The following is a 26,717-nucleotide window of genomic DNA, read 5'->3' as shown; positions in this document are numbered from 1 at the left end:
GATGAGGATCGAGGATCGCTCTCCACTCCCACCGGCCACCACCGAAGCTCGACTTGAGAGCAGCTGGAATCTGGGAACGTTACCTGCAGCACCAGAACCTAAGAGAAATCGCGATTCCCTGCCACCAACATCCCATGCCATCCCCATGCACCCCTCCAAGTCCCGTAATCATCTACTTCTTCCATCTGCCTAAGAGAAACTGTAAAAGGGATTTTTCCCCCCATGATTGAATGGAAGCTCTGTACTGTACCGACTTCTGGATTTGCCCTGGGTTGAGTTTAGGGAATGTCTGGAAAGAAAAAAAAAAAAAGGAGGAAAAAGGAGGGGTGCAGCTCAAGCCTTATCCAAGTTACTCTTAAGGCTGTATTAGACAGGAAAAGAGCCTACGGGAGAAACAGCTGGGATGCACACTGACTTGGAAATCTCAGTTCTAGGAACCGTGTCTTTTCATCCCGGAGGTAAGACTGTGTGATTCTCGCACGTTTATCGTTTTGCTGTCTGTGTGTCTCTCTTACCCACCGGCAGGGACCTCTCCCCATCGGGTCATCCAGCATGCACCCTAGAGAAGGACACAGCACGACATAAGGCTTTCTTTTCCAGGTCTCTCCACTCATAAATTGTGGGCGTCATTGAAACGAGATTAGCAAATCTTTTCCCGCTGGCGGCAGCCACCAGACCCTCTGTCCCTCTGCTGTTGCACCCTGGTCGCGGCATCTCGGGTTGCACAATGGTCCGGAAGACCTAGCCTGCCGGGTCGCCTATCCTGAGAGCTCAGGTGATGCAGAGGAGAATCTCGGCGTCCCAAACGGGTTCCGCCGAGAGTTTCCACTCAATACCACCTCCCGCCGCCTCTGTGCGTACGGTAGCACGCACCCACAGACACACACATAGACACATACACGTTTTGCCATTCTGGCCGAACTCTTCATCTAAACTCAAGTCTCTTTAACAGTCAATTCAGTCCGCTTGAGAGCAGCGGGAAAACTAGGATGATACGTGGATGAACCGCGAGGGTGCCAACCGTCCGGCTTGGCCGAGCTTTGTTTATGTGCCTAAGTCGCCACCTTGAGGTCGAGCGGAAGACTGCGCCCGGCTCCCGGCTATTGAGACCAACCCGGCGGACACCGGCCCCTCAGTCTCGGCGAATGCCTTGGACCGCTCTAAAGAGAAGCAAAGGGAGGGCACCTCTCAAGCGGACTGTCTGAGCAAAGCAAGGCCTGCCCTCTGACACCCGGGTTGAGAGGAGTAAGGGCTAACACTGCAGGTTAGCTGAAACCAATAGCAGGGAACCGAGCGAAGGAGCACTCTCCCAGCAAAGTGCAAAACCCGGGACCAGTCTGCAGATGCAAGGCAGGCGCTGCTGACCTGAAACTTCAAGCACTCCCAGGGCAGTAGCAGAGGGTTGGAAGCAGCTTCGGAGAGGCGTAGCGGTAGCTCGGGTCCTGTTTGAGCACCAGGTTCCCTTTTGCGGCGACCTCGGCTCAGCTCGGACTTCGTACTCCCACGGGCTCCTCTCCCGCTTGCTCTCTACCCTCGGGGCCGGAAACAAAGGGATTCAACCACGTAGCTAGACCCGAGGTCACTTAGCAGGGGGATTCCAGGATAGAACTACGTGAAGAAGAGGGATGTACTCAGGCAACCTGGCCGTCTGCAGCGACGACTGGATACTTAGTGCTATAGTCGCCCATTTCTCAGGAAAACAGTCCTTCTGATTGTCTAACAATGGATTCGGTAAAATAATAGTGATTGTTAATTATATCAGCAATTTCCAACTTTCCCACCCATACTTCTATTGAAACCCTTTTCCCGCACACCGTTCTTCCTGTATTCACGTCTTGCATTATAAAGATACCAGGCTTAAGAACACCCTAGCCAAATTCTGAAATAACTTGTGGTTGTTCTTTGTTGTGCCTGGACACTGCCTCCAAGGCATGGGGACGTCTGCAAGGCCACTGCAAGTCCCATCTCTTCTGTGAAATGTGCCTTAGAACTGTCCTGGGAATTTCCCTGTTACTTGGGTACACAGACATTGTTTAATAGTAATGCTTTACAAAAGGAGAAGAATAATTTGATTTATCTCCAAAAAGAGGACACTCAGGAACTATCTTGTGCTATATGAGGCTATAATTCACTCCTTGCTAATACCGACTGGGGCCTTTCAGTAGTTTGGTCAGAATAACAAGAACAGTAGTAGTAGAAGAAATACATTTTATAAAAAGAACCACAGCGACCTAATGCTGATGATGGACAACAGGAAATGTCTTTTCAAAGAAGAGACGCAACAGGCCCCCAAGCCAGACCCAATTCTGCTGTTTCGTACTACAACCTAGCAAATTAACATTGGATTGCTCCTTCACTTGTGTGGAAAGCTGAGTGTTATGGAATACAGTATGGAATTTTCCCAGGGAATCCCAATTATAGAAACACCTGTGCTAAGTAATGCTATTTTAATCCACTATGAAAACCTTAAGTAAGTAATAGCCCTCAAATCATCTCATTTCTTAGTCACATGGGGTGGGCCAACCTCATGGAAGAAATGCCCCAGAGCTTTATCTCAGGGGGTTTTCCCTTGGTTTTACCATACATAATCCTGACAGTTCACCTCTTAAATGGAAGGGATATATACATGAAGTCTACTGTAACTGGCAGAAACTAAGCCTGGATAGAAGCCTCACAAAGAAAAATAAAATCAAAGGCCAATGACTACAAAACTGGAACACATGGCACATGTGCAGTCAGACACCAACTCCGTGATCTTTAAATCAAATCCTAATAACATAGGAGAAGTTGTCAGTGTTCTGTATATACATTTCATTTTAGTACAGAGTATCAATGGCAAAATATAGTGAAATAAAACCACCATAAAAAGGAATGTGGTAAAAACCAAAAAATTATAAACCTCTATCAATTGCCCCCAAAATACACATCAGACCTAATATTTTAAAATGCCAAACCTAATATTTTTGAAATGCTATATGAAAAAAATTATTTATTAAAGTAATAACTTATAGCTTAAGGCTGCCAAAACTAATATCACTAAAACATCCATATGAAAAGTGAAATATTTATCAGTTATCCAAATGTTTGTCTTATAAAGATACATACAATTGTTCTTCTAACTAAAAGTGATCTAGAAAATACTATAGGTAGGCATGAAAATTATAAAAATCACAGAGAGGCAAAAATATGATAAAGAGTAATCATATGATAAAGAGTAATAATAGATTAAATCAAACACAGAAATAAATTTATTCACTAAAATTCAACATATCCCACATGATAGCATCCTTCTAAGGTAACATGTCACCTTTTCAGCATCAGGTAATATTATTAAAGCATTTACATTCCTTCACATGTGCCACTCTCTACTTAAAGAAACATTTACCTCTGCCCAAATCTGAGGTTTACAATTCACTAAGATGACTACCACTCCATTCATTACACATTTAGCCACACTAGATACATCTGATAAATCATACAGACCCATTCCAATGCCTAATAAAAGACAAGCAAAGGACACAAAAATAATGCTGTAAAATTGTTCACTGATAAATATCAAATAATAAAACAACAATTTGCTAATATTACTAGTCTTTAAAAGTTTGATCATTTACCTTAGAAATTTTATGCTTTCTGTATGTATTAGCATTGTTTTAAAAACCTGAATTTGCCTAAATTATATAATTTTCTAAAATTTGTTATTTAGAAATCTTTCTTTCAAATCCCAGATTGTTGATTTTAATATTTCTAAATAGAGGATTTCTGTGTGTGTGTGCATTTTTAAATATCACAGTTACATTGAAGACTTTTGCTGTTTTATACATTTTTAATTCACAAATTAAATATTTATTGAGTGTCTAATATGTGCAAAGCAAATAATTAAAAAGTGCATTAACTGAGGATCTATCTTTTGCACTTTTCTAATTTAATAAATGTTAGTTAAAAGCCTTTTGTACATATATTGAAAAAATTTTTTTACCAAATATCAGCAGAAATATTCTGTTCAATATAAGTACATTTGATAGTTACATATGATGTTAGTTCATTTTATTTGGCATATACTATTTAAGCTACCTCAGATATTTTTATAAACCAACAAGCTATCACATTTCTAAAAGCTTTTCTAACTTATCAAAAGATATATCTTTTAAAAGCTTTATTTAGAAACAGAATCTACAGTTATAAACCAATTCCAAATAACATATTTTATATATTTTAATTTTAAATGAGTACTAAAAGAAACTTCATAACTTCAAATTGATCTGTAATTGCTATTCAAAATTATTCTATAACTTTTTATGTTTTATGTCTCTAACATGTAGCATAATTGTACATATAAGATAAAGATATTATCTATCAAAAGGGAAGCAAATGAAAGTTAAAATATAATTCGGTGTTCCAAGTATCTGGATGTTTACTATTACTGAAATAGCTCATTGAATTTTATTGAATTTTTAAGTTTTCATCAAGATGTTTTGCATGAGGTTTGAATGTTTTATTTTTAAAGTGAGGGGACGGGGACAGACAACAATATTGAGAATATGCAACAATGATCATCCTCATGTTAATTCATGTCTATTTAAGACAATAATGAGAGAAAAACTTCACTTATTCATACTTAAAGTTCTAGAATAGCAAGCTTCTGGAGAAAACATTTTAACTCAAGAGCTCAACACAAAACCTCTTTTAATTATATTCAATATGTTATCAACCTACTTTCAAAGTTGATGAAGTTTAGTACTAAACTGAATATTAAGCAAATAAGTGTTAACTATGTTCACTAGAATTAGCATATTTCAGATTATAGTTTATAAATTTTTAAGAGCATCAGCATCATGATATGGTTACCATAGAAACTGCAACAATATGTCATTTTGATTAATTTTATATGCAGTGATAAGGCCTAGTTCTACATTACTTCAATATAAGTTTGAAAAGCAATATAAATAGTGAGTAGTGAGTTTCCAATTTATACTAGTTTAGAAACTAATAAAGTACAAACCTTTTAAAAAAGAAAAATCCACAATGCATTCTAATAGCCTGAAAGGACAGCAGTTTAGATAAGGTTATAAGTAATTTTTAAATGGATACATTCTGAAAGAAAAAGTTTCAGTAACAATCAGCTACTTCTCTTAGTATTCCATACTCTTGCTACTTAGGTTTATTTATGGATACCAAAATTATTGGTTACTACATATTACTTAATTATTAAGTTATGAATGTTCTTTCTGTTCTCAAGAGATAGGTGCATTTGGTTTTACATTATAAGTTCAAAACGACTAGAGCAGAATTTTAATATTTTTAAAGTAATTATTATAACAGATCCCTTTCATTTAGAAGTAAGACACAATGTATTATTACAAAAGTCTTATTATATCACTGCCAGAAATATTCCATTGACATTAATGGCTTGATTATTGGAACAGAAAAAAGAACTATAAATAAAGAATACATTTTATAAAGAATAAATATGGCAAGAGATTTGGAGCTCTAAGTTATATGCTCATTGGCTAACAAATATCTTTTCCTTGTATTTTCTATCATTGCATATTTTGAAATGAAATATGCCCAAGAGAACTCTGAAAATAATTTGAAAAGGCACACTATATTTAAATCTATACTTACTATGCATCTTTTCTAGGTATAATATAGACTGTGTTGCTAATAATTTCAATGAATTTCTACAGGGCAATGTCCTCAAACTAGCTAAAAAATATTATATTCTTAAAAGTGATTTTTTAGAAAATAAATGAAGGCAGTATGCGTGTATTTTTTTCCAAATGATAAAGAAACAATCCAAGGAGGAAATGATAAACATATACAACTTATTCTTCTTGATAGGATTAAGAGGATTGCAAAGAAGCTTTTAAATCCCCAGTTTTCCTGACAATTAACAATGAAAAACAGATGTTTACAAAGCTGTTTCATATGCTGTCTTTAAAGGCAATAAAAGATGGTTTGTGGATAGTAAGAACGAAGAGCCAGATAACTGCTTGCCGGGTGTATATTTAAAAAGCATTTTCATTGGCTCAGTTATTGTTAATAGTGAAAGAAAACACTTTGTGCTGCACATACTGTATGACTGTGACTATAGAAAACTGCCTTCATAAAGTCCTCAAAAACTCTTAAGATGTAATTTACAAAGATAATAATAACACAGAATTATTTCACTTCTCTGAATGCTACACATTTGCATACCAGGACTGTGTACAATATACTCATAATGCACATTCATAATAACAAGGACTTCTTAACACTGTAACTACAGCATAAGATCTGTGCAATAGCCAGTCTATCCTACCAAGTTTTACTTATTGGTATGAAAGTGTTAGTCTAAGTAAGCCAGGTGTTAGCTGTCTACACAAGGGAAGACCACTCTATTAACCACTACATCACCATTGTGAGAAAATCCAGTGATAAAACTGAAAAACATGTGACCCTGCAAGGCAATAACAGCATTATCCAGCAATATATTGAAAAATGTCAAATGAATATTTTAAGTTATATGTCAAAATCATGGGCCTATACTGCAAAAAAAAAAAAAAAAAAAAAACCCACAAAATATAACTACTGTTTAATGTTTAATTGATTTTAATATACTATTATTTCTAGAAACAAGCACCATGCTAGGTACTTTTTAAAATGTTTAATTTTTTAAATATTAGTTTGGGTATTACTATTTAGTGAAAACAACCTTAATAATAAGTCTTCTTCATGAAGCATTTGTCTCCTGCCTTCAGCATAGTAACTGTATATTTGGTATGCACTACAGATACTTTGGACTTTCCAGGTTGCTCAGTGGTAAAGAATCCACCTGTTAATGCAGGAGATGTGGGTTTGATCCCTGGGTCGGGAAGATCCCCTGGAAAAGGAAATGGCAATCTACTCCAGTATTCCTGCCTGGAAAATTCCATGGACATAGGAGCTTGGCAGACTACAGTCTATGGGGTCACAAAGAGTCAGACACAACTGAGCAATCGAGCATGCATGAGCATGCAATGCACCGATACTTTAGATAAATTCAAATTGTGGTTATTGTCCATGTTGTTTCTCGTTCATATTCAACAGAGAATAAATATAACTTAACAAATAATAGAAATATATTGTTTCTATTGCTCATGTGTGTTATTTTATAAATTTACTACTGACATTTTCTAATCAGTCAAAATGGAAAATATATTTTTGGAACAAAGAAAGAAGGCAGGCATAATATTACAGCAGTTACAATATGTAAGACTACTTGAATGACAAAAACTGAGCAAAAATATCCTATGAGAAAAAATCCTGAATATATTAAAATATTTACATTTATAATTAAAATTGTGTTTAATATTAAAAATACAACAGAAGATAATTACTTATCCTTAAAATTTTATTAAATATTTGGTAGCCCATAGCCACTTATTTATGTGAATATTGTTAAAATTGAATATATTTTACTGTGAAGCTTGAATTATCTTCCAGATACAATAAAGTATGAAATATGTTTGTGTATTTGACTTTATTCAATTAAAAATTTTTTAATGTAAGTTGATTATTTACGTGAACACTACAACTTGAATTAGGTCTATGATACTTAAACACAAGGAATAAAGAAACTACCTTGAACTAGCAACATTTTGGTCCTTGAAATTATTATGGTTAATTTAAAGATTGTTAAAATCATCAACAGACTTACCTAACCTACCCTTAACACTCAGGTTTAATATACTATACAATAGTGAGAAAACTATTAAATTACTTCAGTGTTCAAAATCAATACTAGTGCAAAATCTCTTATCTGTTTTAAATATGTGAGATTCCATTGTTTTTACTTACATTCTGTTTTCAAAGTATTTTTAGAATAACATTTTATCCATTAATGTTTAAGAAACAATTTTGTAAAATCATTAAGAGACCATTTTGTCACTGATATTTCCTTATGAGCGTATATTATCTGTCTGGGCATAATAGAGAAAATTGCAGTGACTTCCTGGGTGGCAAAAAATGGAATACACTGTAATCATCAGCAGTGAAAAACTACTGCAAGATATGCTCAAAATTTTCACCAAGATCAAGTAATTACATTTAATATCAGTAAAACTGTATACATAAGTATGTGGGATAGGTGATAAATATAATTGTTTTAGTTTTTAATCTTTTGACTCAGAATGTCAACAATTTTGTGATTTTTTCCAAATACAAGAATAGGAAAATCAAGTACCAACCCACCTTTCCTGGAATAGGGACATATTGGTCTGATCCAGAGAATATGTTACAGAGCTTGCTCATTTCTTATAAATTCCATTAACCTTTTCTGGCCTTAATTTTATTTGAGCCACCTCAGTCACCACTTTCTGCATAGTTATTTAATATACTAGTTCCCTTTTATCATTTGAGAAATCAGAGCACCTGAAATGTGAACTTTTTCATTTTGCTTTCATCTGTGTAACTGTATTTGGAAGAGCATACAACTAAATTTTTTTTCTACCAACATGTACAATTTCACCTTGGAAACTCTAATAAGGTATGTCCCATAGTTAGCAAACTTGTTTTTGGTCTGTTTGCAATTCACACACAGAATAATACAACAGCCAATATTCTACAGCTCTACAGTTACATATGGAGTACTCAAGTACTGCTTACAGTTATTTTGGAGTGCCCTTAAGTAAACCAAAAATCCTAAAATGAAAGAACTAAGAACAATTTATCTGAGCTACATCCAGTGTGCAATTCCTGGGTGCTAAGATCAAAGAAGAGTAAGAAAAAAGAATCATAGCCTCTGGATTCCATTAGCTCACAGTTCACAATCATGACAAGTCATTCAACAGATGTATTGAAAGATACATCAGATACATTGAAATGCACAGTCGTTCATATGTCACAAAAGGTAAATACAACCTAGAATTAGTGGGAATAATATCTCAATTTTCCAGACAGTATAGAGCTATATGCAAAAACGACCCAACAAGATACCTGCATGTAATTTAATAAATCATTCTAAAATAATTTATACAAATCATTCAACTGCAGAATTTTTTCAGATTACCAAGTTTCTAGTGCCCTTTAACACATCTATTAATAATCCTTCATTCTAAGTCATTTCAACAACCTAATTATTACTTCTACATATACAGAAAATAAAAGTATCTTTCCATAGCAGACATCCTAAGAATACCTATAAACAGAGATTCCAATGAAATACAATGAAATACAAGAAAGACAGAAATCCTCACACTTCTTTTAAACCTGTGTGAAATCATATGATATGACTCCTTTTTTGTCCAGAACCTGATTTCTTTCAGGACCTAGAAATATACATGTTTTCATTTATTTATGACAATCACTGAAAGGAGCATTGCTAGAGCATCTTATACATACTTTGATTTTTATTTTTAATTAATTTTTTGTTAAAGTAGTGCTTTAAAAAGGTAAAAAAATAGAATTTTACTAAAAAGCTTTTATTATAAAACAATGGATCTCTGTCACAACCTTCCTCATCCCATTCACAAGACCCAAAGACAATCACTTTCGAGTCTTCTTGTATTCAAATCTTTTAGTATTTAATTGCACATTTCTAACTAATGTGCTTATAATGATATTTAAGCCTTGTACATAAACTACTTTTTAATTTAAAATTTAATCATTCTTTATCATCTTATTTTGGCGGGTGAATATTTAATTCTTAGGTATCATTTCTCCCATCCTCCCAATATAAATAATTATGTAACAGCTCACTGACTTTAAATCAAGCCAAGGCTTATATTATCACACAAAGTAAATCTTGTTTATGACTGAGCCAAGTAGTATACTATAAATAAATGTCGTTTCTTTTATATATCTTTGTTCTTCCTTATTAAAAACCTATTTACAATAATTCACTAAGTTTTATGGAACTATTATTACTTTTTCCATGTTTTCACCCAAAAGTATTATTTTTCCAAATCGTCAAATGTATCAAGTTAACATTTTTCTTGGAAACTAATGGTTAATTTTATGTATTGACTTTCCTGGGCCACAGTGTCCAGATAATTGCTTGAACATTTTTCTAGGTGCTTCTACAAAGGTGTTTTGGGATAAGATGAGATGGTTGGATGGCATCATTGACTCAGTTGACATGAGTTTGAGAAAGTGAAGGACAGAAGCTTGCAGAAGCTTGGCTTGCTGCAGTCCATGGGGTTGAAATGAGTTGGACACAACTCAGAAACTGAACAACAAACTTTGAGTGAAGCAAATGGCCCTCCATTATGTGGGTAAGCCTCATCCAATATGCTGAAGACCTGAAAAGAACAAAAAGACTGACCCTCCTCTAAGTAACAGAGGAGTCTCCTGCAGACAGTCTTCGGACTTGAACTAGAACGTCAGCCTTTCTGGGTCTCCAACTTAATGGCCTTTGGACTAGAATCGTGGCATCAGCCCTCATGGGTCTCCAGCCTGCCAGCCCATCCTGCACATTTTCAGCCTCTGTAATCATGTAAGTTAATTCCTTATAATAAATCTCTTTCTGTATTTATACACTACCCATTGGTTCTATTTCTCTGGAGAACCCTGAATAATACAGAAATTCTGTCTTTCAGCTCAAATTCAGACTGATAGGCTCTCTATGCCTTTACATAAGTCATCCTTGTATTTGCCTTTCTGCTTTCTTGTGTTGGACTCCTAATCTTCCTTTTTCTTGGTTTACTTATTTTATTAAAGCACATTCTCCAGTAACTTCTTTAACAAAAAGCATACATGAAAAGTAAATTTAAGTTGTTGCATATCTGAAAATCTATCTCATTCAGTTAATAGTTTGATTATCTACATAATTCGAAGTCGAAATCATTTTTGCTCAGGAATTTTGTAAGCATTGCTCCAATGTACCCTAGACATCAGTCTTAATATTGAAATGTCTGTTTCATTATTCTACACGACCTATTTTTTTTCCTCTCTGAAGTCTTTTGTAATCATATCTATATCCTTATTGATTTAAAATTTTACAACAATATACCTTGGTGTAGATAATTGTTCTGGGCACTCAGATGTTCTTTCAGTCTGAAAAACTCATGACCTTGAATTCTGGACATTTTTCTTGCATTATTACTTTTTCTACTCTACTCCACTTTGCATCGTCTCTTTCTGGAATGGCTATCAGTCAGATGTTGGAACTTCTAAAATGATTGTCTAAAATGCTCACTTTTCTTTACTTGTCATTCTACTTTCTGGTGCTTCTGAGAAAGCTTTCTTCCCCTAAAGAAAGGATAGAGCTTCCTGACAAACAGATCTTTTGTCACTCCACCTCCTAGCTTTCTATTTTTAAATGTGGCTGTGATGCCTAGAGCAGCAAAAATCATCTAACAAAAATGAGACAATACATACAAAGATGAAAAGATAATTTAAAAATTCATAGTACTCCATAAATATTTGTAAAATGAATAAATGCTCATTGAATAATGAGAAAGGTAGGACAAAAGATTAGAAAGAGTTTAAGACTTTAGCAACATCACTGTACTTCTATGAAAGCCCTAAACTTCAAGCTCCAGACATTATTATATGAAATAAGTAATTTTTTTCATTGCTTAAGATACTATAACCAAAAACATCCCTTACTATTACAAACCTACAATAAGTATTCAATTGGGTGTGAATAGTATTAGTCTTATTCTAGATGTCATATACTTCAGGTCTACTATTAGTCTAATTTTATATGTCCAATAATCAAAATTTCATAATACAGCTGTCTTCTCTGAGTTCTTCACATATCTCTTAAAATTGTAAAGCCTGGAACTGGACACTATTTCTAGAAAAAGATTGATTTGTGGTTTCACAAAATGTCACAATAGAAAGATCTAATTCTTTTTTTTTTTTAAGATTTTAGTCATTTTAAAAAATATTTATTTATTTATTTGGCTATGATGGGTCTTAGTCACCACATGTGGGACCCAGGATCTTCTCTGTAGCATGCTGGTTCTTTCTTTCCTTTTCAACTGTGGCATGTGGGATCTAGTTCCCCCACCAGGGATTGAACCTGGGCCCCTGTATTGGAAGCACAGAGTCTTAGCCACTGGACCACAGGGAAGTCCCTGTCATTCATTCTTTCTTATACAATATTCTGATTTACCCTGACTCATACCTACCTGTTTTGTTTAGCAACTAAGTTACTTTGATTGTCGTGTTTAGCTTACTATATTCTGATATCTGGATAACTTTCTTTTCAAATTTATTTTATTAATTTTTTTAAATAATAAGCATGATAATATTCATTAAAACTAATTGGATAATACTGAGATTGTTGGGGGAAAGTTAATAAAGCAAAACTTATCATTTTCACCTCCCTAAGATTAATAACTTCTATATATTTTTTTATATTTCTTCATGTTTATTCAAACATATACACATATATGTATACTGAATATATTTTCTATAGTTATTAGAAAAATTGGAGAATGCTATATACATTACTTTCCAATTTGCTTTCACAACAGTGCACAGACAGTCCTTCAGACTTCTGTTAATAGCTGCATAGAGTATACCTAGATATACTATAATTATTTATAACCATATCCCTATTAATGAGCATGCAAATTATTTGCAATTTTTAATACCAAAAAGTTTTGCAATAAATATCCTTTATATTGTTGCTTTTGTTGCTGTTAGATTTCCAAAAGTGAACTGTCAGTTTTTAAAAAATTGTATATTTTATTTCAATAGATACTATCTGATAACTTTCAAAAAAGTTGTAGGAATTCAGTCTCCCATTAGCAGCATATAAGAATGCTCATTTCCCCTCATCTTCTTCAGCATTAGATAGTCTCTTTTTTCTATTTCTGTCAATCTGATGACAAATAGTATATCACTGGTATTTAATTTCATTTCTCTGATTAACTTTTTATGTATTTATTGACTATGTATGGAATTGTCCAGGCAAGAATACTTGAGTGGGTAGCCATTCCCTTCTTCAGGGGATCTTCCTGATCCAGGAACTGAACCCTGTTTGAAGAATCATTGCAGACAGATTCTTTACCATCTGAAGCCCATATTTTCTCTTCTGTAAACTGACTCTTTGTATCCTATGACACATAATGCCAACTGTCTACTCATTATAAGTCATCCTCACCTTGCAAAAAGAAAACTATTTTTCAATACTTGAACCTGTGTGATTCATATGCATATCTTTAGTACTAACTGATGAATATTGATTGGTCTAAGATAATTCATTCATTCTTCATTCATTTATTCATTCTATATATATTTACTGGGCTTCCCTGGTGGCTCAGCAGTAAAGAATCCATCTGCCAATGCAGGAGATGCAGGAGACACAGGTTCCATCCCTGGGTCAGTAAGATTCCCTGGAGGAGAGTATGCCAACCCACTGCATTATTCTTGCCTGGATAATCCCATGGACAGAGGAGCCTGGTGGGCTACAGTCCACAGGGTCACAAAGAATAGGACAGGACTGAAATGACTGAGCACACACTCACACATATATATTTATTGAGCCCGCACTGCATGCCACAATGAACAGAGTCCTTCCTTGCCCTCATAGAAATTATATTCTAGGGTGAAAAGGTATGCAAGCCAATAAATAAATATATTACATGTCAGGAGATAGCAAGAGGTATATTTTTAAAAAGTAGGGTAAGGCTACTTGCCAGGGATAAGTATAAGGGTGGCTAACATTTTATACAGACTAGTCAAGAAAGCATTCATTTTTTTTTCTTCCACATTTTTAAATTTATGTTTAATCAGAGGATAATTGCTTTACAATGTTCTGTTGGTTTCTGCCATACATTGACATGAATCAGCCATAGACATACATTTATCCCCTCCCTCTTGAATCTCCCTCCCACCTCTCATCCCATCCCACTCCTCAAAGTTGTCACAGAACACCAGGTTAAGCTCCCTGCATTGTACAGCAAATTCCCAGTGGCTGTCTACTTTACATATGATACTGTATGTTTCAATGCTACTCTCTCAATTAGTCCCACCCTCTACTTACACTACTGTGACAATGTCTGTTCTCTGTGTCTAAGTCTCCATTGCTGCCCTACAAATAAGTTTATCAGTACCATTTTTCTAGATTCCATATATATGCATTAATATATAGTATTTGCTTTTCTTTTTCTGACTTACTTCACTATGAATAATAGACTCCAGGCATCCACTCACTAGAACTGACTCAAATTCATTCCTTTTCATGACTGAGTAATATTCCATTGTATATATGGACCAGAACTTTTTATTCATTCATCTATTGATGTATATCTATGTTGCTTCCGTGTCCTGGCTATTATAAATAGTGCTGCAATGAACATTGGGATACATGCATCTTTTAGAATTGTGGTTTCCTAAGAGTATATGCCTAATAGAGGAATTGCTGGGTCATATGGTAGCTTTTGAAAGAATGCTCAAACTACCGCACAATTGCACTCATCTCACACGCTAGTAAAGTAATGCTCAAAATTCTCCAAGTCAGGCTTCAGCAATACATGAACCGTGAACTTCCAGATATTCAAGCTGGTTTTAGAAAAGGCAGAGGAACCAGAGATCAAATTGCCAACATCCACTGGATCATTGAAAAAGCAAGAGAGTTCCAGAAAAACATCTATTTCTGCTTTATTGACTATGCCAAAACCTTTGACTGTGTGGATCCCAATAAACTGTGGAAAATTCTAAAAGAGATGGGAATACCAGACCACCTGACCCACCTCTTGAGAAACCTATATGCAGGTCAGGAAGCAACAGTTAGAACTGGACATGGAACAACAGGTTGGTTCCAAACAGGAAAAGGAGTACGTCAAGGCTGTATATTGTCACCCTGCTTTTTTAACTTATATGCAGAGTACATCATGAGAAACACTGGGATGGAAGAATCACAAGCTGGAATTAAGACTGCTGGGAGAAATATCAATAACCTCAGATATGCAGATGACACCACCCTTATGGCAGAAAGTGAAGAGGAACTAAAAAGCCTCTTGATGAAAGTGAAAGAGGAGAGTGAAAAAGTTGGCTTAAAGCTCAACATTCAGAAAACTAAGATCATGGCATCTGGTCCCATCACTTCATGGGAAATAGATGGGGAAACAGTGGAAGCAGTGTCAGACTTTACTTTGGGGGGCTCCAAAATGACTGCAGATGTTGATTGCAGCCATGAAATTAAAAGACGTTTACTCCTTGGAAAGAAAGTTATGACCAAACTAGACAGCATATTAAAAAGCAGAGACATTACTTTGTCAACAAAGGTCCATCTAGTCAAGGCTATGGTTTTTCCAGTGGTCATGTGTGGATGTGAGAGTTGGATTATAAAGAAAGCTGAGAGTAGAAGAATTGATGCTTTTAAACTATGGTGTTGGAGGAGACTCTTGAGAGTCCCTTGGACTGCAAGGAGATCCAACCAGTCCATCCTAAAGGAGAGATAGTCCTGGGTGTTCACTGGTAGGACTGATGCTGAAGCTGAAACTCCAATACTTTGGCCACCTGATGCGAAGAAGTGACTCATTGGAAAAGATCCTGATGCTGGGAAAGATTGAGGGCAGGAGGAGAAGGGGACAATAGAGGATGAGATGGTTGCATAGCATCACCAACTCAATGGACATGGGTTTGGGTGGACTCCGGGAATTGGTGATAGACAGGGAGGTCTGGTGTGCTGCAGTTCATGAGGTCGCAAAGAGTCGGACATGCCTGAGTGACTGAACTGAACTGAACTGATTCTGACTGGTGTGAAGTGATAACTCATTGTAGTTTTGTTTTGCATTTCTCTAAAAATAAGCAATGTTGAACATTTTTTTCATGTGTCTATTTGCCATCTGTATGTCTTCTTTTGGAGAAATGTCTGTTTAGGTCTCTGCCCATTTGTTGACTGGATTGTTTGTTTTTCTGATATTGAGTTGCTTGAGCTGTTGTATATTTTAGAGATTAATCCTTTATCAGTTGCTTCATTTGCAATTATTTTCTCCCATTCTGAGGGTTGTCTTTTGTCTTTGTATAGTTTCCTTTGCTGTGAAAAAGTTTAATTAGGCCCCATTTGTTTATTTTTTGGTTTTTGTTTTTTACTGTAATTAAATCTCTTTATTCATTCTTGATAGAATATAAAGTTTATAGGACTATTTGTTTTTAAACTTATATGCATGTTTATACATTGTTGCTATTATCATTTTAAATGAAAAGTTATCTATGAGACCAATTAAGAATAAGAAAGTTAGAGTTTTATCTTACCTTCATTTATTCCTTCTGTAAGTCTTTCTTTCTTTTTTAAAAAAGTATTTATTTATTTGACTGCACCCAGCATTAGCTGCAGTACACAGGACATTTATTAAGGCATTCAGGATCTTTAGTTGCAGTATATGAACTCTTAGATGCAGCATGTGGGATCTAGTTCCCTGACGAGGGATTAAACCCAGGCTCCTTGCATTGAGAGCACAGAGTCTGAGCAGCTGGATCACCAGGGAAATCCCTAGTCTTTCTTTCTTTATGTAGGTCTGAATTTATGATCATTTTCTGACTATTTTCCTTCCCTTTGAAGAACTTTTTTTTTTTGAAGAACTTTTAACATATCTTACAAGTCAAACCTACTGGCAACCAATTTCCTCAATTTTTGTTTATCTAAGAAAGTCTTTATTTTTCTTCACTTGTGAAAGATAAGTTTTCTGGATACAAAACCCTAGATTGGTAAAGGGTTTTCTTTCAACAAAGACATTTCACTCTACTCTTTTGTGTGGTTTGTGAAGAAACGCCCGGTATTACTATTATTCTTATTCCTGCACAAGTAAGGTAGTTTATCCAACTAATTTTTTTCAAGACATCTTTTTTGTCTTTGTTTTTTGTTTGTTTCTTTTTTCTGCAGCTATATCCTTCACGAATATAAATACAAAATCCTAAACAAATATTAGCAACTCAAACCCAACAATACACAGAGAGGATGATAGGTAACAACAAAGTAGAAATTCAACAGTACTTTAACATTCAAAAACCAATGATAATCAGAAAGAGAAATTAAGAAAACATTTCCATTTATAGCTACATCAAAAAGAATAAAATGCATAATAGCAAATCTAACTAAGAAGGTAAAAGACCATACTTAGAAAATCATGAGATACTGATGAAAGAAATTGAAGACAACACCAACAAATGGAAAGATATACTGTGCTAATGAATTGGATGAATTAATACTGTTAAAAAGATCATACTAGCCAAAGCAACCTACAGATTCAAAGCCATCCTTATCAACATATTAATAGCATTTTTACAGAACTAGAACAAATAATTCTAAAATATTTATGGAAAGACAAAAGACCTCAAATATCTAAAACAATCTTAAGAAAGAACACAGCTGGAGCTATAATGCTCTCTAATTTCAAAAGTGAAAGTGTGTTAGTTGCTCAGTCATGTCAGACTCTTTGCAACCCCATAGACTGTAGCCTGCCAGGCTTCTCTGTCCATAGACTTGTCCATACAAGAATACTAGAGTGGGTAGTCATTCCCTTCTCCAGGAGATCTTTCCACTATACTGTGAAGCTGCAGTAACCAAAACCATACAGTACTGCCACAAAAAAAAGACAAATATCATAGATCAATGAAAACAGAGAGCCCAGAAATGAACAATGATATAGCCATGCTCCCACAATGATACAGCCAATTAATCTATGACAAAAGAAACAAGAATATACAATAAGAAAAAGACAGCTGCCCTAATAAATAGTGTTGGGGAACAGCTACATGCAAAAGAATCAAACTGAACTACTTCCTCATATCCTATATAAAAATAAACTCAAAATGGGGTAAAAACTTAAATGTAAGGCTTGAAACTGCAAAATTTCTAGGAAAAGAAAAAAGCACACTTCTTCATATTTTTAGATATATCCTTTCAAGCAAGAGAAACAAAAGCAAACATAACCAAATGGGACTACATCAAACTGAAAAAAAATTTTGCACAGCAAAGGAAATGATCAACAAAATGAAAAGGACACATATAGAATTGGGGAAGATATCTGTAAACCATATATCTTATAAGGACTTATATACAAAGAACTAATTCAACTCAACATCAAAAAAATAAACTACTCAATTTTTAAAATTGTCATTTTTCCAAAGAAGACATACAGATGGCCAGCAAGTCCGTGAAAAGATGCTCCACATCACTAATCATCAGAAAAATGCAAGTTATAACTACAAGGAAATATTTCCTCACATCTGTTTAGAATGGCTATTGCCAAAAAGACAACAAATAACAAGTACTGGCAAGGATGTGGAGAAAAGGAAACCCCTACGTAATGTTAGTGGGAATTTAAACTGGTACAGACCCTATGGAAAACAGAATTGAGTTTCCTAAAAAATTAAAAATAGAACTACCATACAAGCTAGCAATTCCATTTCTGAGTATTTTTCTGAAGAAGATGAAAACAGTAGCTTAAAAAGATAAGTGCAAAAAAAAAAAAAAAAAAAAAGATAAGTGCATCCCTATATTCAGTGGAGCATTATTTACAATAGCCAAGATATGGAAACAAGCTAACTGCCCATCAACAGATGAATAGGTAAAGATGTGAAATACACACACACACACACAAAAACACACACAAGGAATATTATTCAGCCATCAAAAAGAACAAAATCTTGTCATTTGTGACAACACAGGTGAACCCAGAGGGTAAAATGCTAAGTGAAATTAGTCAAAGAAACACAACTACTATATGATTTTACTTATATGTGGAATTTAGAGAAACAAAATTAATGAGCAAACATAACAAAACAGAGACATAGATACAGAGAACAAACAGGTGGTTTCTAGAGAGGAAGGAGTGGGAGGATTAATTAAACAGATGAGAGTGATTCAGAGGTACAAACGTTCAGTTACAAAATAAATGAGTCACAGGGGTAAAATGTACAATATGGGGAATATAGTCAATTATATTCTAATATGTTTGTAAGGTGACAGATGGTAACAAGAGTTATAGTGATGATCATTTTGTAATATACAGAAATATCAGATCACTATGTTGTGCACCAAGAACTATCATAGTGTTGTATATCTACTTATACTTCAAAAACAAATTCATAGAAAAATAGATCAGATTTGTGGTTAATAGAGGCAGGGAGTTGAGAGAACAGGGAATTGGAGGCAAGTAGACGAAAGATACAAAGTTTCAGATATAAGATAAATAAATAATAGGAATGTAATAAAAACTGCTAAATAATACATATGAAAGTTGTTAAAAGACTAAATCCTAAGAGTTGTCATTGGCGGGAATTTTTGTTCTTTTTCTATATGAGATGGTAGATATTCATTAACCTTATTGTGATAATCATTTCATGACGTATGTAAGTCAAATCACTATGCTGTATATATTAAGCTTATACAGTGTTGTATGTCAACTGTATCTCAATAAAACTGGAAAAGAAGACAACATAACTTATCAAAATTTGTGGGATACTTTATAGCAGTGCTTAGAAGGAAACATAGTATCAAATGCACATATTTGAAAAAACAGAAACATCTAAAATCAATAATATCATTTTCCATCTTAGGAAACTAGAAAAAAAGAAAAGCAAACAAAGCCAAAGTAAGTAGAAGTAATAATAAAAATTAGAGTTGAAATCAAAGAAATAGAAAACAGGAAATAAGTAGAGAAAATCAATTAAATCAAAAGCTGTTTCCACTATGGAGAACAGTATCGAGGTTCCTTAAAAAACTAAAAAATAGAGTTATCATATAATCCTTCAGTCTTACTCCTGGTCATATATCCAGAGAAAACTAACTTTAAAAAGATACATGCACCCCAATGTTCATCACAGCACTATTCACATAGCCAAGACATGGAAGCAACTGAAATGCTCATCAAAAGATGAATAGATAAAGATGTAGTATGTGTGTGTGTGTGTGTGTGTGTGTGTGATGGAATATTATTCAACCATAAAAAAGAATGACATAATGCCATTTGTAGCAGTATGGATGAACCTAGAGATTACTGTATTAAGTGAAGTACGTCAGACAGAAAGACAAATTGCATATGATACTTATCATTATATCACTTATATAGGAATCTGGAAAAAGACACAATTAAGTTTTTACAAACAGACTGATGGACATAGAAAACAAATTTATGGTTAACAAATGGGAAAGAGGGAGGAAAGATAAACTAGGAGTTTGGGAGTAACACAAACACACTACTATATATAAAATAAACAACAAGGACCTACGGTATATCACAGGGAGTTATATTAAATATCTTGCTAATAACCTATAATAGAAAAGAATCTGGAATGGATCACTTTTCTATACACCTGGAACTAACACAACATTGTAAATCAACTATTCTATAGTTTTTTTAAAAAGCTGTTTCTTCGTGTATATTATCATATGTGAAACAGATCTCCAGTCCAGGTTCGATGCATGAGACAGGGTGCTCAGGGCTGGTGCACTGGGATGACCCAGAGGGATGGGATGGGGAGGGAGTTGGGAGGGGGGTTCAGGAGGGGGAACACCTGTACACCCATGGCGGATTCAAGTCAATGTATGGCAAAACCAATACAATGTTGTAAAGTAAAATAAATAAATAATTTAAATTTTTTTTAAAAAAGCTATTTCTTTTTTAAAACTCAATAAAATCGATAAGTTGTAGCCATACTAAAAAAGAAAGACAGAGGGCACAAATTACTAATAACATCACTATAAATTCCATGGACGTTAAAGGATACTAAAGAAATACTATGAAAACTCTATGCCTGTAGGTTTGACAAGCTAGATGAAATGGATCAATGCCTTCAAACATACAATCTGCCAAAATTCATACAAAAAGAAAAACACCATTTGAATATACCTATATTTATTAAGGAAATTGAATCAATAATTACTAGCCTTCCAAAACAGAAAGGACCAGGCTCAGATGGTGAATTCTACCAAATGTTTAAGGAGGAAATTATAGCAATTCTCTATAATGTCTTTCAGAGAACAGAGCAGAGGTAATAATTCTGAACTCATCCCAATATCATTACCCAAATATCAAAAACATAAAAAGGCATACAAAAAAGAAAACTGCAGACCAGTATCTCTCATAAACACAGATTCAAACATCTTCAACAAAATGTTAGCATGCTGAATCCAACAATATATTAAGAAATTTATATACCATGACCAAGTGGAAATTACCTAAGGTATGTTAAGGATGTTTTAACATTTGAAAATCAATTAATATACTCCATCACATCAACATAAATAATGAAATATCACATTGTCATATCAGTATATACAGAAAAGAATTTGACAAAATCCTATTCATGATCAAATCTCTCAGTATAGGGGAGCTTTCTAACTTTGATAAAGAATACCTAAAATATCTAAAAGAAAATCTATTTGAGAAACTAGAAGCTTTCCTGCTAAGACCAGGAACAAGGCAAAAGTGTTCCCTCTAATTACTCCTTTTCAACATCATACCAGAAGTCCTGAATAGTAAGTACAATAAAACAAGTAGAAGAAGAAATAAAAGATATACAGACTTGGAAGGAAGAAATAAAACTGTCTTTGTTTGCAGATGACACTGTCATCTATACAGATATTCTGAAAGACAGGACCAAAAAAACTGAACTAGAAATAATTATAACAAGGTTGCAGGATGCATTGTTAATTTTAAAAAATCAACTGCTTCCCTATTTTCTAGCAATGAGCAAGTGTAATTTGAAACTAAAAACATAATACCACTTACATTCAGTTCAGTTGAGTCGCGCAGTCGTGTCCGATTCTTTGAGACCCTATGAATCGCAGCACGCCAGGCCTCCCTGTCCATCACCAACTCCTGGAGTTTACTCAAACTCATGTCCATCGAGTCAGTGATGCCATCCAGCCATCTCATCCTCTGTCGGCCCCTTCTCCTCCTGCCCCCAATCCCTCCCAGCATCAGGGTCTTTTCCAGTGAGTCAACTCTTCGCATGAGGTGGCCAAAGTATTGGAGTTTCAGCTTCAGCATCAGTCCTTCCAATGAACACCCAGGACTGATCTCCTTTAGGATGGACTGATTGGCTCTCCTTGCAGTCCAAGGGACTCTCAAGAGTCTCCTCCAACACCATAGTTCAAAAACATCAATTTTTCGGTGCTCAGCTTTCTTCACAGTCCAACTCTCACATCCATACATGACCACTGGAAAAACCATAGCCTTGACTAGACGGACCTTTGTTGGCAAAGTAATGTCTCTGCTTTTTAATATGCTATCTAGGTTGGTCATAACTTTCCTTGCAAGGAGTAAGCATCCATTAATTTAATGGCTGCAATCACCATCTGCAGTGATTTTGGAGCCCCCCAAAATAAAGTCTGACACTGTTTCCACTGTCTCCCCATCTATTTCCCATGAAGTGATGGGACCAGATGCCATGATCTTAGTTTTCTGAATGTTGAGCTTTAAGCCACTTACATTAGCGCTGAAGAAATGAAATACTTATTATAAATCTAACAAAATATGTATAAGATCTGTATTAGAAAAACTACAAAACTCTGATGACTAGTAACATACATTTATTACTCATTATTTAAAAAAACTAAACAAAGAGACATTCCATGTTCGTGGATAAGGAAACAATATTATCAAGATGTAAGTCTTCAAGGACTTCTCCGGTGGTCTAGTGACTGAGACTCCATACTCCCAGTGCAGGAGGCCTGGGTTTGATCCCTGATGAGGGAACTAGATCCCACATGCTGCAATTAAGTGTTCTCATGCTGCTAAACTAAAAGTTCACATGCCGCAACTAAAGATCCCACATGCCACAATGAATATCAAAGATCCTGGATGTCGCAACTAAGACATGATGCAGCCAAATATATAAATATTTTTTAATAATATGTAAGTTCTCCCAAGCCGACCTATGTATTCAATGCAATCCCAATCAAAATACCAGCATGTTATTTTGTGAGTACCTACAAACTGATTCTAAAGTTTATATAGAGAAGCAAAAGCCCAGAATAGCCAACACAATATTGAAGAGGATGAACAAAGTTGGAGAATTAACATTCTCCAACTTCAAGATTTACTATAAAGCTACAGTAATCAAGACAGTGTAGTGTTGGTAAAAGACAAATAGATCAATGAAACCCAATAGAAAGCCCATATACAGTATACATGTGGTCAACTGACTTTGACAAAGAAAAAAGGACATACAACTAAGAAAACCCTCTTTTCAAAAAATGGTGCTGGGAAGAACTGGTAATCCATAGGCAAAACATGAATCTACACACAGACCATTCATCCTTCTCAATTAATTCTAAATGAGTTGTATACCTAAAGGTAAAATGCAAAACTATAAATCCTTTAGAAGATATTTAAAAGAAAACATAGATGACTTTGGGCATGGTGAGGACATTTTAAATGCAACAGCAAGAGCAACTTCCATGAAAGATATAGCTGATAAGCTGACTTCATTGAAATTTTAAGAATCAGTGTAGTGAAAATGAGTATACTACCCAAAGCAGTCTATAGGTTCAATGCAATCCCTATCAAGCTACCAATGGTATTTTTCACAGAACTAGGACAAATAATTTCGCAATTTGTATGGAAGTACAAAAAACCTCAAACACCCAAAGCAATCTTGAGAAAGAAGAATGGAACTGGAGGAATCAACCTATCTGACTTCAGGCTCTACTACAAAGCTATAGTCATTAAGACAGTATGGTACTGGTACAAAGACAGAAACATAGATCAATAGAACAAAATAGAAAGTCCAGAGATAAATCCATGCACCTATGGACACCTTATCTTTGACAAAGGAGGCAAGAATATACAATGGAGAGAAGACAATCTCTTTAACAAGTGGTGCCAGGAAAACTGGTCAACCACTTGTAAAAGAATGAAACTAGAACACTTTCTAACACCATACACAAAAATAAACTCAAAATGAATTAAAGATCTAAACATAAGACCAGAAACTATAAAACTCCTAGAGGAAAGCATAGGCAAAACACTCTCCGACATAAATCACAGAAGGATCCTCTATGACCCACCTCCTGGAGTAATGGAAATAAAAGCAAAAATAAACAAATGGGACCTAATTAAACTCAAAAGCTTTTGCACAACGAGGGAAACTATAAGCAAAGTGAAAAGACAGCTTTCAGAATGGGAGAAAATAATAGTAAACAAAGCAACTGACAAAGAATTAATCTCAAAAATATACAAGCAACTCCTGCAGCTCAATTCCAGAAAAATAAACGACCCAATCAAAAAATGGGCCAAAGAACTAAACAGACATCTCTCCAAAGAAGACATACAGATGGCTAACAAACATGAAAAGATGCTCAACACCACTCATTATCAGAGAAATGCAAATTAAAACCACAATGAGGTACCATCTCACACTGGTCAGAATGGCTGCTATTCAAAAGTCTACAAACAATAAATGCTGGAGAGGGTGTGAAGGAAAGGGAACCCTCTTACACTGTTGGTGAGAATGCAAACTAGTACAGCCACTATGGAGAATAGTGTGGAGATTCCTTAAAAAACTGGAAATAGAACTGCCATATGACCCAGCAATCCCACTGCTGACCATACACATCAAGGAAACCAGAACTGAAAGAGACACGTGTACCCCAATGTTCATCAAAGCACTGTTTACAATAGCCAGGACATGGAAGCAACCTAGATGTCCATCAGTAGACAAACTGATAAGAAAGCTGTGGTACATATACACAATGGAATATTACTCAGCCATTAAAAAGAATACATTTGAATCAGTTCTAATGAGGTGAATGAAACTGGAGCCTATTATACAGAGTGAAGTAAGCCAGAAAGAAAAATACCAATACAGTGTACTAATGCATATATATGGAATTTAGAAAGATGGTAACAATAACCCTATATGCAAGACAGCAAGAGACACAGATGTATAGAACAGTCTTTTGGACTCTGTGGGAGAAGGCGAGGGTGGGATGATCTGAGAAAATAGCACTGAAACATGTATATTATCATATGTAAAACAGATCTCCAGTCCAGGTTCGATGCATGAGACAGGGTGCTCAGGGCTGGTGCACTGGGATGACCCAGAGGGATGGGATGGCGAGGGAGGTGGGAGGGGGGTTCAGGATGGGGAACACATGTAAATCCATGGCTGATTCATTCAATGTATGGCAAAAACCACTGCAAAATTGTAAAGTAATTAGCCTCCAATTAAAATAAATAAATTGAAATTTTAAAAAAAATTTAATGAAATAAAAAGAAATTTTAAACTTCTGTTCTGTGATAATGTCAAGAAATGAGCATGCTAGGTCACTTCAGTAGTGTCCAACTCTTTATGACCCTATGGACTGTAGCCTGCCAGACTCTTCTGTCCGTGGGATTCTCCAAGCAAAAATACCAGAGTGGGTTGCCATGCCCTTCTCCAGAGGATCTTCCCAACCCAGGGATTGAACCCACATCTCTTAAGTTTCCTACATTAACAGACAAGTTCTTTACCACTAGCACCATCTGAAATGAGACAACAAATCAAAAATGATAAATATATACATATATATATATGTATATATGTATCAGTTCAGTTCAGTCGCTCAGTCATGTCCAACTCTCTGTGACCCCATGAATCGCAGCCTGCCAGGCCTCCCTGTCCATCACCAACTCCTGGAGTTTGCTCAAACTCATGTCTGTCGAGTCAGTGATGCCATCCAGCCATCTCATCCTCTGTCAGCCCCTTCTCCTCCTGCCCCCAATCCCTCCCAGCATCAGGGTCTTTTCCAGTGAGTCAACTCTTCACACAGGTGGCCAAAGTACTGGAATTTCAGCTTCAGCATCAGTCCTTCCAATGAACACCCAGGACTGATCTCCTTTAGGATGGACTGGTTGGATCTCCTTGCAGTCCAAGGGACTCTCAAGAGTCTCCTCCAACACCACTGTTCAAAAGCATCAATTTTTCGGCACTCAGCTTTCTTCACAGTCCAACTCTCACATCCATACATGACTACTGGGAAAACCATAGCCTTGACTAGACGGACCTTTGTTGGCAAAGTAATGTCTCTGCTTTTTAATATGCTGTCTAGGTTGGTCATAACTTTCCTTCCAAGGTGTAAGTGTCTTTTAATTTCGTGGCTGCAATCACCATCTGCAGTGATTTTGGAGCCCAAAAGAATAAAGTCAGCCACTGTTTCCACTGTCTCCTCATCTATTTCCCATGAAGTGATGGGACCAGATGCCATGATCTTAGTTTTCTGAATGTTGAGCTTAAGCCAACTTTTTCACTCTCCTCTTTCACTTTCATCAAGAGGCTTTTTAGTTCCTCTTCACTTTCTGCCATAAGGGTGGTGTCATCTGCATATCTGAGGTTATTGATATTTCTCCCGTCAATCTTGATTCCAGCTTGTGCTTCCTCCAGCCCAGCGTTTCTCATGATGTACTCTGCATATAAGTTAAAAAAGCAGGGTGACAATATACAGCCTTGACGTACTCCTTTTCCTATTTGGAACCAGTCTGTTATTCCATGTCCAGTTCTAACTGTTGCTTCCTGACCTGCATACAGGTTTCTCAAGAGATGCAGCGGCTGAAAAGAGCTACCACACGCCAGGGGTCAGGGCGGCGGCCGAGAGGAACTACATATATACGTATGTATGTATGTATATATACATATATATGTGTGTATATATATATATCTGTAAAAGATATCTGGTAAAGAATTTTTATCAAAAGTATACAAAGAACTCTTAAAACTCACCAATAAAAAAACAAATAATTTAATTTTAAAATGGGCCAAGGACTTCAACAGACGTGTCTTCAAAGATATACAATAATAAATAAACACATGAA

General features: G+C 35.4%; 1 long non-coding RNA gene across 1 annotated transcript; it reads left to right on the top strand.

Moving 5' to 3' along the window:
* The first annotated feature begins 69 nt into the window (after positions 1 to 69).
* Positions 70 to 26,648, top strand: LOC133059662 (uncharacterized). The gene is made up of 3 exons (XR_009693600.1): positions 70 to 458; positions 10,032 to 10,453; positions 26,434 to 26,648. It is a non-coding gene; the product is annotated as an uncharacterized LOC133059662 (long non-coding RNA).
* Positions 26,649 to 26,717: the final 69 nt, after the last annotated feature.

This window comes from Dama dama, chromosome 1 (genome assembly GCF_033118175.1).
Source record: "Dama dama isolate Ldn47 chromosome 1, ASM3311817v1, whole genome shotgun sequence".
In the NCBI taxonomy this organism is placed as follows: Eukaryota; Metazoa; Chordata; class Mammalia; order Artiodactyla; family Cervidae; genus Dama; species Dama dama.
Note: the sequence above shows the minus strand (reverse complement) of the source record. Positions and strands in the feature narration are given on the sequence as shown.